This window comes from Amblyraja radiata, chromosome 15 (genome assembly GCF_010909765.2).
Source record: "Amblyraja radiata isolate CabotCenter1 chromosome 15, sAmbRad1.1.pri, whole genome shotgun sequence".
Classification (NCBI taxonomy): domain Eukaryota; kingdom Metazoa; phylum Chordata; class Chondrichthyes; order Rajiformes; family Rajidae; genus Amblyraja; species Amblyraja radiata.
This window is the reverse complement of record NC_045970.1, coordinates 3,025,431-3,038,356: the sequence shown is the minus strand read 5'-3', so window position 1 is coordinate 3,038,356 and position 12,926 is coordinate 3,025,431. Positions and strand designations below refer to the sequence as shown.

Genomic DNA, 12,926 nt, shown 5'->3' with positions numbered 1-12,926 from the left:
CACCATTTAGATAATAATCAGCCTTCCTGTGTTTGCTACCAAAGTGGATAACCTCACAATTATCCACATTAAACTACATCTGCCATGCATCTGCCCGCTCACCCAACCTGTCAAAATCACCCTGCATTCGCATAGCATCCTCCTCACAGTTCACACTGCCACCCAGCTTTGTGTCATCTGCAAATTTGCTAATATTACTTTGAATCCCTTCATCTAAAACATTGATGTATATGGTAAATATCTGCGGGTCCCAGCACCGAGACTTGCGGTACCCCACTAGTCACTGCCTGCCATTCTGAAAGGGACCCGTTAATCCCTACTCTTTGGTTCCTGTCTGCCAACCACTTCTCTATCCATGTCAGCACTCTACCCCCAATACCATGTGCCCTAATGTTCCCACTAATCTCCTATGTGGGACCTTATCAAATGCTTTCTGTTACACCACATCCACTGCCCCCCCCCCCCCTCCCTTGTCCATTTTCCTCGTTAGATCCTCAAAAAATTCCAGAAGATTAGTCAAGCATGATTTCCCCTTCGTAAATCCATGCTGACTCGGACCGATCCTGTTACTGCTATTCTTATGCCGCTATTTCTTCTTTTATGATTGACTCCAGCAAATTCTCCACTACCAATGTCAGGCTAACTGGTCTATAATTCCCTGTTTTCTCTCTCCCACCTTTCTTAAAAAGTGGGATAACATTAGCTAGCCTCCAATCCACAGGAACTGATCCTGAATCTATAGAACATTGGAAAATGGTCACCAATGCGTCCATGATTTCGAGAGCCACTTCCTTAAGTACCCTGGGATGCAGATCACCAGGCCCTGGGGATTTATCAGCCTTCAGTCCCATCAGTCTGTCCAACAACATTTCCTGCCTAATGTGGATTTCCTTCAGTTCCTCCGTCACTGTAGATCCTCTGGCAACTAGTACATCAGGAAGATTGTTAGTGTCCTTCTTAGTGAAGACGGATCCAAAGTACCTGTTCAACTCATCTGCCATTTCCTTGTTCCCCGTTATATATTCACCCTTTTCAGTCTACAAGGGTACAACTTTGGTCTGAACTAATGTTCTCCTCTTTACATACAGTACCTAAAGAAGCTATTACTATTCTCTTTTATATTTTTGGCTGGCTTACTTTTGTACCTCATCTTTTGTCCCCGTATTGTCTTTTTGGTTATCTTCTGTTGCTCCTTAAACATTACCCAATCCTCTTGCATCCCACTCATCTTTGTTAAGTTGTACTTCTTTTCTTTTACATTTAAATAGTCCCTGACATCCCCTCTCAGCCACATTCATCCCTTACTAACCTTGGAATCTTTCTTCGTATTTGGAATGAACTGACCCTGCACCTTCTGTATTATTCCCAGAAATACCTAACATTGTTGTTCCACTGTCATCCCTGCTTGGGTATCTTTCCAGTCATCTTTGACCAGCTCCTCCCTCATGACTCCATAGTCGCCTTTATTCAACTGTAACACTGACACCTCCGGTCCACCCTTCTCCCTCCAATTGTAGATTATATTTGACCATTTTATGGTCACTTTCTCCTAATGGCTCCTTGACCTCAAATCCAGTTTATTACATAACACTAAATCCAGAATTGCCTTCTCCCTGGTTGGCTCCAATACAAGCTGCTATAAGAATCCATCACGGAGGCACTCCACAAACTCAGTTTGTTGGGGTCCAGTACTAACCTGATTTCCCCAGTTTACCTGCATGTTGAAATCTCCCATAACAACTGTAGCATTACCTTTACTACATGCCAATTTTAATTCCTGAATCAACTTGCACCCAATATCCAGGCTACTGTTTGGGGGCCTTTAGATAAGTCCAATTAGGTTATTTTAACCGTTACAATTCCTTAGTTCTATCCATACTGTCTCAACATCTCCTGTTTCAATGTCACCCCTTGCAAGGGACTGAATGTCATTCCACACCAACAGAGCTACTCCAGCCCCTCTGCCCACCTGTCTGTCTTTCGATAGGAGGTATACCCGTGAATATTCAGTTCCCATCCCCGGCCCTCTTGCAGCCATGTCTCTGTAATTCCCACAACAAGCCGTGCTCGTGAGTTTAGTTTTAGTTTAAGAGATGCAGAGTGGAAACGGGCCCTTCAGCGCACCAAGTCTGCGAAGGATATTTAAAATTAAAGGGCTGTTGAAAGTTCACAAGCTGAACCTTTTTTTAAAAAATCGAATTTGAAGGAAAAGTGAAGAATTATAATGAAAATGTTCCCAAGAGCTGGCATCATTTCGGGGAGCACATGGTAATTTTGATAACCAATTTGACAGATTTTTGGGTCTCCAATTCATGGTTCTAAGTCAAACCCTATTTTAAAAGAATTTTAAATTAAAATAAGTCTGCAGATGCTGTAAACGAGCTCATGTGGAAGAATAAGCAACGGTTAAACAAGCCAATTTATTTCATTTGAAGTGAAAATGCAATTTGTACAATTTAAACTAGTTTGCCTGACCCATGGTTATTTGCCCAGCCTCAAAGATTATCGTTTTCTCACCCCATCAACAAAAAAAGCATGATTAGTCCAAAACGGAATAGATTATTCTACAGAGGCATTGTTTAAGACTCGGCTGAATCTAGCATTCCTAAAGCACTACCATAATTAACTTGTTTAAGAAAGAACTGCAGATGCTGGAAAAATTGCAGGTTGACAAAAATGCTTGAGAAACTCAGCGGATGAGGCAGCATGTATCTAGACGCTGCCTCACCTGCTGAGTTTCTCCAGCATTTTTGTCTACCAGAATTAATTCACTCCCTTCACCCAGGAGGTGGGATATGGAACAAGCTGCCAGAGGAGGTAGTGGAGGCTGGTACAATGGCACTTAGACGATATTTGGACAGGACTATTTGGACTAATTGTCTGTTTCTCTAATATACACTGAGCTTTTTTTTGCTGTTTAGTAAGGGTTTTACAGTGCAACATGTTTACACTACTGTTGTGCTGCTACGTAACCCTCTCCATGACACACTGAGGAGCACCTTCAGCAACAGACTGGTTCCGCCAAGATGCAGCACAGAATGCCACAGGAGATCCTGCTTCCCCCGTGGATATCAAACTGTACAACCCCATCCTCTTCCGTACACTAGCACTACTCCACACACTAGAGACAATTACAATGTTACCGAAGCCAATTAACCTACAAACCTGTACGTCTTTGGAGTGTGGGAGAAAACCGAAGTTCTCGGAGAAATCCCACGCAGGTCATGGGGAGAACGTCCATATAGACAGCACCCTTAATCGGGATCGAACCTGGGTCTCCGGCGTGCATTCGCTGTAACGACCGCTGTGCCACCATGACCGCCTTTATCTTGTGTTTTATGACTGTTGGCAGATCAATTCCCTCCTTGGATAGATAAAGTTCTATCCTATAGTAAGCCAATGTTTAATTGTTCATTGTTTACTCTTAGAACCCTTTTTAAACAATGGAACAACATGCGCAGTACGCCAATCCTCCGGCACTAATCCCGTTTCTAATGACATTTGAAATATTTCTGTCATAGCCCCTGCGATTTCTATACTAACTTCCCTCAATGTCCTATGGAATATCCTGTCAGGGAATATCCTGTCAGGACCTTAAGACTTATCCACTTTTATATTTTTCAAAATTGTCAGTACTTCCTCTTCTTTGAATCTCATAGTTTCCATAGCTACTCTACTTGTTTCCCAGAGACATTTGTCGTTTCAGGTCAGGACCCTTCCGGTTTGAGTGGGCCAGTGGAGTAGAGAAGCCAAGACAGTTGTTGCACCAACAGTGGATATATAATGGTCCAGAGAGGGGGGCCGGCGGGGGGGTGGGGGGGGGGGGGGGGGGGGGGGGGGGTGAGATGGGGGAATGTTGCAGACTGGAGACAGGATTGTCACTGGATGGATTTTTTAAAAAGCTCAGAGGTGGCAGTAGAGCCCTACGTCCCTATGTTCCCAATGTAGGGGGAGTCCAGAACCAGCGGGTCGCAGTTTAAGAATAAGATCCGCTGAGTCACTCCACCTTTTATCTTGGTCTATTAACAGATTCAGATCTACCTTAGATCTCATTTTGTAAGCCTGCTTGGCACTTTCCTTTTTCACCGGCATTTTCGATACACCTTTCTTGGGTTATTAATCCGCACAGTGAAGGTTAAAGTTTTGATCTCTAGTGGCTACCAGCTGTTTCAATGCCTGGCAGATTGGATATGGTGCACCGACTTCAAGTTGACAGATATAATGGAGCCCGTCCGTCTTTCATGGTTACGGATGCAGTTCACTGTGAGGTCGCCGGCCAGACACATTATGAGGTCACCTCTGATTATGATGGTTTACAAACTTGCGATCTTACGAATGGAAGGCCGCCCCAGAAGGGAATAAACCACTTCACCATATGACCACAGGTCACAGTGGTTATAACCAACTGGACTCAAGTGTTAGATACAAGGAACTCAGTTGCGACCGCACCCCCCTTTCCCCCCCCCCTAAGAAAAAATAACACAAAAAAAAAAAATCGGAAAGAAAAATCAACGTTTCCATTTTGGAAACGGCCAGTTCTCTGTTCTCCCGTCGCCGAGCAAGAGTGGCTGAATCTGAACCCAACAGCTGTAACCCCAACACCAGACGCCGCTGCAGCGGAGCCCGCTCCCCTCGCCTCCACCCGCCGCCGGAGCCCAAGCCATCTTCCCCCCACAACACCCCCCGCTGACCCCCGCTGGGCCCACGCCACCCCCGCTGGGCTCATGCCACCCCCGCTGGGTCCACGCCAACCCCGCTGACCCCCGCTGGGTCCATGCCACCCCCGCTAGGCCCAACGCCACCCCCGCTGGGCCCACGACACCCCCGCTGGATCCACACCACCGTCGCTGACCCCCGCTGGGCCCACGCCACCCCCACTGGGCCCACGCCACCCCCACTGACCCCTGCTGGGCCCCCGTCAACCCGCTGGGCCCACGCCACCTTCATCCCCCCGCACGCTGGGTCCCCGCTGGGCCCACGCCACCTTCATCACCCCGCCCGCTGGGCCCGCGCCACCTTCATCTTCGCCCCCCCCCCACAAGAAAGAGGGGGGATGTGAGAAGGGGAGGGGGAGAGAGAATGGGGGAGGGGAGAGAGTGATGGGGAGGGGAGAGGGAAAGGGGGATTATTTTTAGTGAGATTGCAAAATTAATGTAGGTTTTAGAGTTAAATGAGTTACTCCAGCACTTTGTGGCTATTTTCCCTTCACCCATCTGCCCAAGCCCACTCTCCCCCCTCCTTTCCTATGTTCCTTTCCACCCATAAACCTCTCTCTGCCTTTACATTTCACTCCTCTTTCAAACCTGCTCTACTTATCTACATTCATTGTTCTTCTTCACTTTTTAGTCATAGAATGATGCAGTGTGGAAACAGGCCCTTCAGCCCAACTTGCCCACACCGACCGACATGTCCCATCTAAACTAGTCCCACTCACACGCGTTTGGTCCATATCGATCTAAATCTGTTCTATCCATGTACGTGTCCAATATCTCTTAAACATTAGGATAGTCCCAGCATTAACTACCTCCTCTGGAAGCTCGTTACATACACCCAGCACCCTTTGTGTGAAAAAGCTACCTCTCAGGTTCCTGGTAATTTCTGAAATATTGATCATAAATTTGGTGAAAAAATGCTCCAAAATAAGGCTCAGAATACATCAGAGAGCATCTAAAACCCCTGAGCTTCTAGGGCTCTTAAGCGGGCCCTGGACCCTGGCATCGACACTTCGCACTCCTAAGTGCAGCGTAAGTTCACCAGGTTAATACCTGGGGTGGCGGGATTTACGTATGATGAAAGAATGGGTCGACTGGGCTTGAATTCGCTGGAAATGAGAAGGATGAAAGGAGATCTTATAGAAACATATAAAATTCTTAAAGGAGTGAAGGCTAGATGCAAGAACAATGTTCCCGATGTTGGAGGCGTCCAGAACCAGGGGTCACAGTTTAAGAATAACGGGTTAGGCCATTTAGGACTCAGAAGAGGGAAAACGTTTTCACGCAGAATATCTGTAGAATTCTCTGCCACAGAAGTCAGTGGAGGACAATTCACTGGATGTTTTCAAGAGAGTGTTGGATGTGGCTCTTAGGGTAACAGCATCAAGGGATATGGGGAGATAGCAGGAATGGGGTATTAACCATATAACCATATAACAATTACAGCACGGAAACAGGCCATCTCGACCCTTCTAGTCCGTGCCGAACACATAATCTCCCCTAGTCCCATATACCTGCGCTCAGACCATAACCCTCCATTCCTTTCCCATCCATATAACTATCCAATTTATTTTTAAATGATAAAAACGAACCTACCTCCACCACCTTCACTGGAAGCTCATTCCACACAGCTACCACTCTCTGAGTAAAGAAGTTCCCCCTCATGTTACCCCTAAACTTCAGTCCCTTAATTCTCAAGTTATTGATTTTGGCTGATCATCCAAAATCATATTGAAAGGCGGTGCTGGCTTGAAGGTCCGAATGGCCTACTCCTGCACCTATTTTCTATGTTTCTACATCATGGTGTGTCCAGCACTCGTTGACGTCTGGTCCTGAAGAAGGGTCCTGAACCAAAACTTCACCCACCCATGTTTTCCAGAGATGCTGCTCAACCCGCTGAGTTACTCCAGCACTCTGTTCCTTCATGTTCTGGCTTGTGTCTTGCTTATATGAAAGAGCTACATTGCCAATGCACACAAGCTGCAACTTTGCTGTCAACATGAAACTGTTAACATTCCAAGAAATGAAATGTGTTGATGAAACCCGAGTGATGGACAAGATAATGCTTCACAGGAGAAAGTTAAATCTGCATTGAATTAAATCCCACTTGTAGAAACTAAACTAAAGGAAGATGTTTCCAAAAGTTATGAGTTTGATTCTATTACTCCAGAAGTGAAGGGCAGGTGGGGGAGAGTCTAAGGCAATTACACCCCTTCATTTGATCAACAGAGGGGATAACGGGTTGTCTTAATCTACAATACCATACAATACAATACAATACCATTTATTGTCATTTGAGCCTCAGTGAGGCTCAAACGAAATTCCGTTTCCACAGCCATACAAACAAAGACAATTTCCTAGACATACACACCATTTAATTCACACAAACAGTGGGTTCACTGTGATGGAAGGCAAAGTCTTTTCTCTCCCTGTTCTCCATTTCTCCCCCGATGTCCAAGCCCCAGGCGGGCGATGATAAGTCCGACGGCCATTTTAGGCCGTGCCGGGCGATGCACGGCCCCGCTCCCGGTCTAAAAGTCACAGTGTTGGAGCCCGCGGCGGGCGCTGTAATGTCCCACGGCCATGAAGCCGTGCCGGACAATGTACGTCCCCGCTCCGGGTCGTTCCATCCCCGCGACACGGGCTGGAGAAGTCGCGTTGCTGGAGCTTCGGGAAGCGGTCTCTCCACCCGGACCCGCGAGCTCCCGATGTCCCAGTCCACCGGACCTGCGGCTGCGTTGCTGGAGCCTCCGAGCCCCAGGAGTCGAGTCGCAGCAGCGAGTCACCACCGCTCCCCACGCTCCGAGACCGGCCAGCCCCACGATGGTGAGTAGTCCGCAGCACCGCAGTCTCCCGAGCCCCCGGGTCGTTCAGGTTGGAGGCCGCTCCACGGTGCTAGGCCCCAACGACAACGGAGACCCGACAGGGAAAAGGTCGGGTCTCCCGTACAGGGAAGAGACTTTAAACAGTTTCCCCCGCCCCCCACATATACACATTTAAACCCAGTATTAAAAAAACACCAACACTACATTTAACTAGACATAAAATTTAAAAAAAGACAGACGGGCTGTAGGGGCCGCTGCAACGGGTGAGTCGCGCCGCCAAACGCTACTTAGATCTACTTAGATCTGTCAAGAAATCAAAGGCAAACAATATTAAATCTCAAGTGTTTTCTTTTCGAGATACAGTGTGGCAACGGGCCCTTTGGCCCACCGAGGCCACGCCGACCAGCATTCACCTGTACACCCACACTATCCTACACACTGGGGAATTTTTACCAAAGCCAATTAACCTACAAACCTGCACGACTTTGGAGTGTGGGAGGAACCGGAGCACCGTAGAAAACCCACGCGGGTCACGGGTAGAACATACAAACTCTGCACAGACAGCACCTGGGTCTCCGGCGCTGTGAGGCAGCAACTCTACCGCTGAGCCACACTACCTTGTTGTGGAAAAATACTTATAAAGCAGCAGAGGGTTGTTCTGATGTTCTAAGCCATGCCAATCCAAATATGATTGAATGACGGAGAGGAGTTGATGTGCCAAATGGAGAAGGAACATCTCATTGTGTTTTAAAGTTTGCAGAGGGCTAACATACAACTTCCTTAGCATCAAGTGAATTGATCAGCATGGTGGCGCAGCGATAGACTAAGAGTTGCTGCCTTACAGTGCCAGAGACCCGGGTTCGATCCTGACTACGCGTGCTTGTAGTTTGTACGTTCTCCTTGTGACCCGCGTGGGTTTCCTTCGGGTGCTCTGGTTTCATCCCACACTCTAGAGATGTGCCGGTTTGCTGGTTAATTGACGTCTGTAAATTGCCCCTAGTGTGAAGGATATAGGACTAGTGTACACGTGATTGTTGGTTTGCTTGGACTCGGTGGCGGAAGGGCCTGCTTTCACGCCATCTCTCTAAAACAAACTAATGCCGTTACCTCGTTGGTCTCAGTTTAACATTGCTTGTGAAAGTCAGCAAAGTGCAAGATTCTTTCTATAGCCCTCAGACCAGTGAGCCCATGTGTTCATATCTTTAACCAGACAGTCAGAGCCTTTTTTAGTTTAGTTTTGAGATACAGCACAGAATCAGGCCCTTCAGCCCACCGAGTCCACGTCAAGCAGCGATCCCCGTGCATTAAAACTACCCCGCACACACTAGGTCAATTACATTTATACCAATTAACCTACTGTCTGGACTGACATTTCAACCTGTCACTTGCCCAAGCAGTTGTCCCCACGTGCCTTAAAACCACTTCCATCGTGTCGGTGCCAAAACCACTCCACTGCGGCGAGCCTTAATGACTTCCGCCCAGTTGCACTTACTCCCATCATCACTAAGTGCTAAGAGAGGCTGGTCCTGGCACACCTCAAAGGCTGCCTACCTCCCACACTTGAACCCTATCAGTTCACCTACCGCAAGAACAGGAGTACGGAGGATGCCATCTCAACGGCACTTCACTCCGCCCTCTCCCACCTCGACAACAGAGACACCTACGTGAGAATGCTGTTCATCGACTATAGCTCAGCATTTAACACCATTATCCCCTCAAAACTGATCATCAAACTCAGCGACCTGGGCATCGACCCCACCCTCTGCAACTGGATACTGGACTTTCTAACTAACAGACCCCAGTCTGTTAGGTCAGACAACCACACCTATTCAACCCTCACCCTGGGTTCCACAGGGCTGTGTGATGACACCTCCTCTACTCCCGCTTCACCTATGACTGCACACCTGTACATGGTACTAACACATCATCAAGTATGCAGATGATACAACGGTGATTGGCCTCATCAGCGACAACGATGAGTCGGCCTATAGGGAGGAGGTCCAGCTCCTAGCAGCATTGTGCGCTGACAACAACCTGGCCCTTAACTCCAAGAAGTCCAAGGAGCTCATTGTGGACTACAGAAGGTCTAGGGGTGGCACGCACGGGGGTTGTATCCACATTAACAGGACGGAGGTGGAACGTGTTTCCAGCTTCAGGTTCTGGGGGTCAACATCTCAGATGACCTCTCTGGACCCTCAATACCTCAACACTGGTCAAGAAGGCTCACCAACGTCTCTTCTTCCTGAAGAGCCTAAAGAAGGTCCATCTGTCTCCTCAGATTCTGGTGAACTTCTACCGCTGCACCATCGATAGCATCCTTACCAACTGTATCACAGTATGGTATGGCAACTGCTCTGTCTCTGACCGGAAAGCACTGCAGAGGGTGGAGAAAACTGCCCAAGCATCATCGGTTCCTCACTCCCCTCCATTGAATCTGTCGAAAGCAAGCGATGTCTGCGAAGGGCGCTCAGCATCGTCAAGGACTGCTCTCACCCCAGCCACAGACTGTTTACCCTCCTCCCATTCGGGAGGCGCCACCGGTCTCTCCATTGCCGGACCAGCAGGTTCAGGAACAGCTTCTTCCCTGTGGCTGTTACACAACTTAACTCTGCACCTTGGTGAGTGCCAGTCACCCACCCCGGGACACTCCTTCCCCCAGAAAAATTGCACTACTGCTACTGTATGTACATATATATATTTTGCTGTTCCATTATTCTATGTTCGCTCCTCTGGGTGAGATGCTAACTGCATTTCGTTGTCTCTGCACAATGTACACTGCACAATGACAATAAAGATTGAATCTGAATCTGAAACCTGCATGTCTTTGGAAAAAAAAACCCACGCGGGTCAAGGGGAAAATGTACAAATCTCTACTGACAACACCCGTAGTCAGGATCGAACCCGGGTCTCTGGCACTGCAAGCAGTGTAAGCCAGGAACTCTGCTGCTGCACCACCATGCCCGCCCCTTTTTCCCAGGACAGAATTAGGATACTAGAGGGTATAGCTTTAACGAGAGTGGGGCAAAGTTTAAAGATGTTTATAAGAGGTTAGAGTGCACATTGAGTGTGTTGCCAGGGGTGGTGGAGGCAGATACAACAGTGGCATTTAACAGGTTTTTGGATCGGCAGGGAATGGAGGGATAATGATAATGTGCAGACAGATAAGAGTTGCAGCCAATAACGATTCGCTGCAGCCTCCAGGTGTCATGCTTGGTGGTTGAGCCAAACCAGATTATGATGGAGAAGGTGAGAACAGACTCTACGATGGCCGTGCAGAATTGGACCATCATTGCCTGTGGCAGATTGTGCTTCCTCAGCTGCCGTAGGAAGTACATCCTCTGTTGTGCCTTTTTTACTGTGGAGTCGATGGTAGCCCCCACTTAAGGTCCTTGGAGATGATGGTTCCCAGGAACTTCAAAGACTCCACAGATGTGACTGTGGTGTTGTTGATGGTGAGTGGGGGGAGGGGAGGGGGAGCTCTCCTAAAGTCTACAATCAATTCCACTGTCTTAAGAGCATTGAGCTCTAGGTTATAGGGTGGTTGTACAAAATGTCACAGGGTCATAGGGCTCGACGCACGGAGCCGCTAAATCCAACTGGAAGACATCCGTCACTTCCGGTATATGTTATTAATGCTAGAAACGCGTACCTGTTAAAAACCGCCAAAATGTTGAATCTTTGCGCGGAAAAAAATTGTGGGAGTCGGGGTAAGTGTGAGAGACATGTACTCAACTTCAGAATTCCAAACGTGAAGTGAAATGAAGGTGTAGAACTGAAGGGACTATAAACATATACTTGGTAAACATGCAAAAAGATTGGGAATTATCGCGTTTGCTCACTGCATTTCATCAAGTAAGGCATTATTTGTGTTTTTCTTGATTCCTTTGGCATCTAAAAATTCTCAGAAGTGATAAATATGGCTGTAAATTTTTCTTCAGATGCGTTTTCATTTTGTATGTAAAAACCCACGAGAAACATAGGCGATTTTAAAAAAATTACAGCCAGATTTATCACTTCTGAAACTTTTTATATGCCAAAGGAATCAAGAAAAAACACAAATAATGCCTTCGTTGCTGAAATGCAGTGAGCAAACGGCCAATGTTCGCCAAGCACTCTGGCTGTTGTTGTCCCTTCAGCTCTTGTTTCTATCTACCGTAATTTCTCCTCACTTTTGGAATTCTGAAGTAGGCTAAATGTCTCACATGCTTATCCCGATTTCCATAATTATTTACAGCGCAAAAATTGACAATTTCAGTGGGTTTTAACGGGGCCGCTACGCTGGAAACAATGGTAAGCAAAGATCTTATAGCGGAGCTCTTCGCTATAAGATCTTTGATGGTAAGTGCCTACCTGCAGTTCATCGCGGGTAATCCATTTGGGGTAGCGTCGCAACAGTTACGGTCATGGGTCGTGACCCGACTGCCGTGAAACTTCCCTATTGCTACGGCAACCAGGATGGCAGCTGTGACACTCCCCGTCTGTAGGCCGATTCCTCCCCATCCTTTCCCAGCCAAGTAAGCCAAATAGGCACTAGTGGGTGAAAGGTTGGAAACTACGACCCTTGCACAGGTGAGTGGACAAGGCAGGTTTAGAGGGGAGAATGGACCACAAGTGTGTGGCCTTTGGTACCTTCGCAAGAGACACTTACGTGAGAATGCTGTTCATCGATTACAGCTCAGCATCAACCACCCATTATACCATCAAAACTGATCACCAAACTCGCGCTAACCTGGGCATCGACCCCTCCATCTGCAACTGGATACTGGCACTTTCTAACCAACAGCCCGCCAGTCTGTTTGGTTTAGACAAGCACACCTCTTCAACCCTCACCCGGATACACCGTGCGTTTCCACAGCGGCTGTGTGCTGAGGCCCCATCCTCATACTCCCTCTTCACCTATGATATGCACACCTGTACATGGCTTACTAACACCATAATCAAGTATGCAGATGATACAACGGATGATTGGCCTCATCAGCAACAACGATGAGTTCGGCCTACAGGAGGAGGGTCCAGCACTTAGCAGCATGTGCGCTGACAAAACCTGGCCCTTAACTCCAAGAAGACCAAGGAGCTCATTGTAGACTTCAGGAAGTCCAGGGGCGGCACGCACACCCCCATCCACATTAACGTGACGGAGGTGGAACGTGTTTCTAGCTTCAGGTTCCTGGGAGTCAACATCTCCGATGACCTCTCTTGGACCCACAATACCTCAACTCTGATCAAGAAGGCTCACCAGCGTCTCTTCTTCCTGAGGAGACTGAAGAAGGTCCATCTGTCTCCTCAGATCCTGGTGAACTTCTACCGCTGCACCATCGAGAGCATCCTTACCAACTGCATCACAGTATGGTATGGCAACTGCTCTGTCTCCGACCGGAAGGCATTGCAG

General features: G+C 47.8%; 1 long non-coding RNA gene across 1 annotated transcript in view; it reads right to left on the bottom strand.

Annotated features, from left to right (window-relative positions):
* Positions 1–1,035: 1,035 nt before the first annotated feature.
* The window catches only part of LOC116980967, a 12,820-nt gene continuing 929 nt past the window's right edge, over positions 1,036–12,926 (bottom strand). The window contains exons 2-3 of the long non-coding RNA XR_004414129.1: positions 3,500–3,512; positions 1,036–1,100 (exon numbers count right to left, since the gene is read on the bottom strand). This is a non-coding gene — a long non-coding RNA (uncharacterized LOC116980967). The remainder of the gene's footprint in view (positions 1,101–3,499; positions 3,513–12,926) is intronic.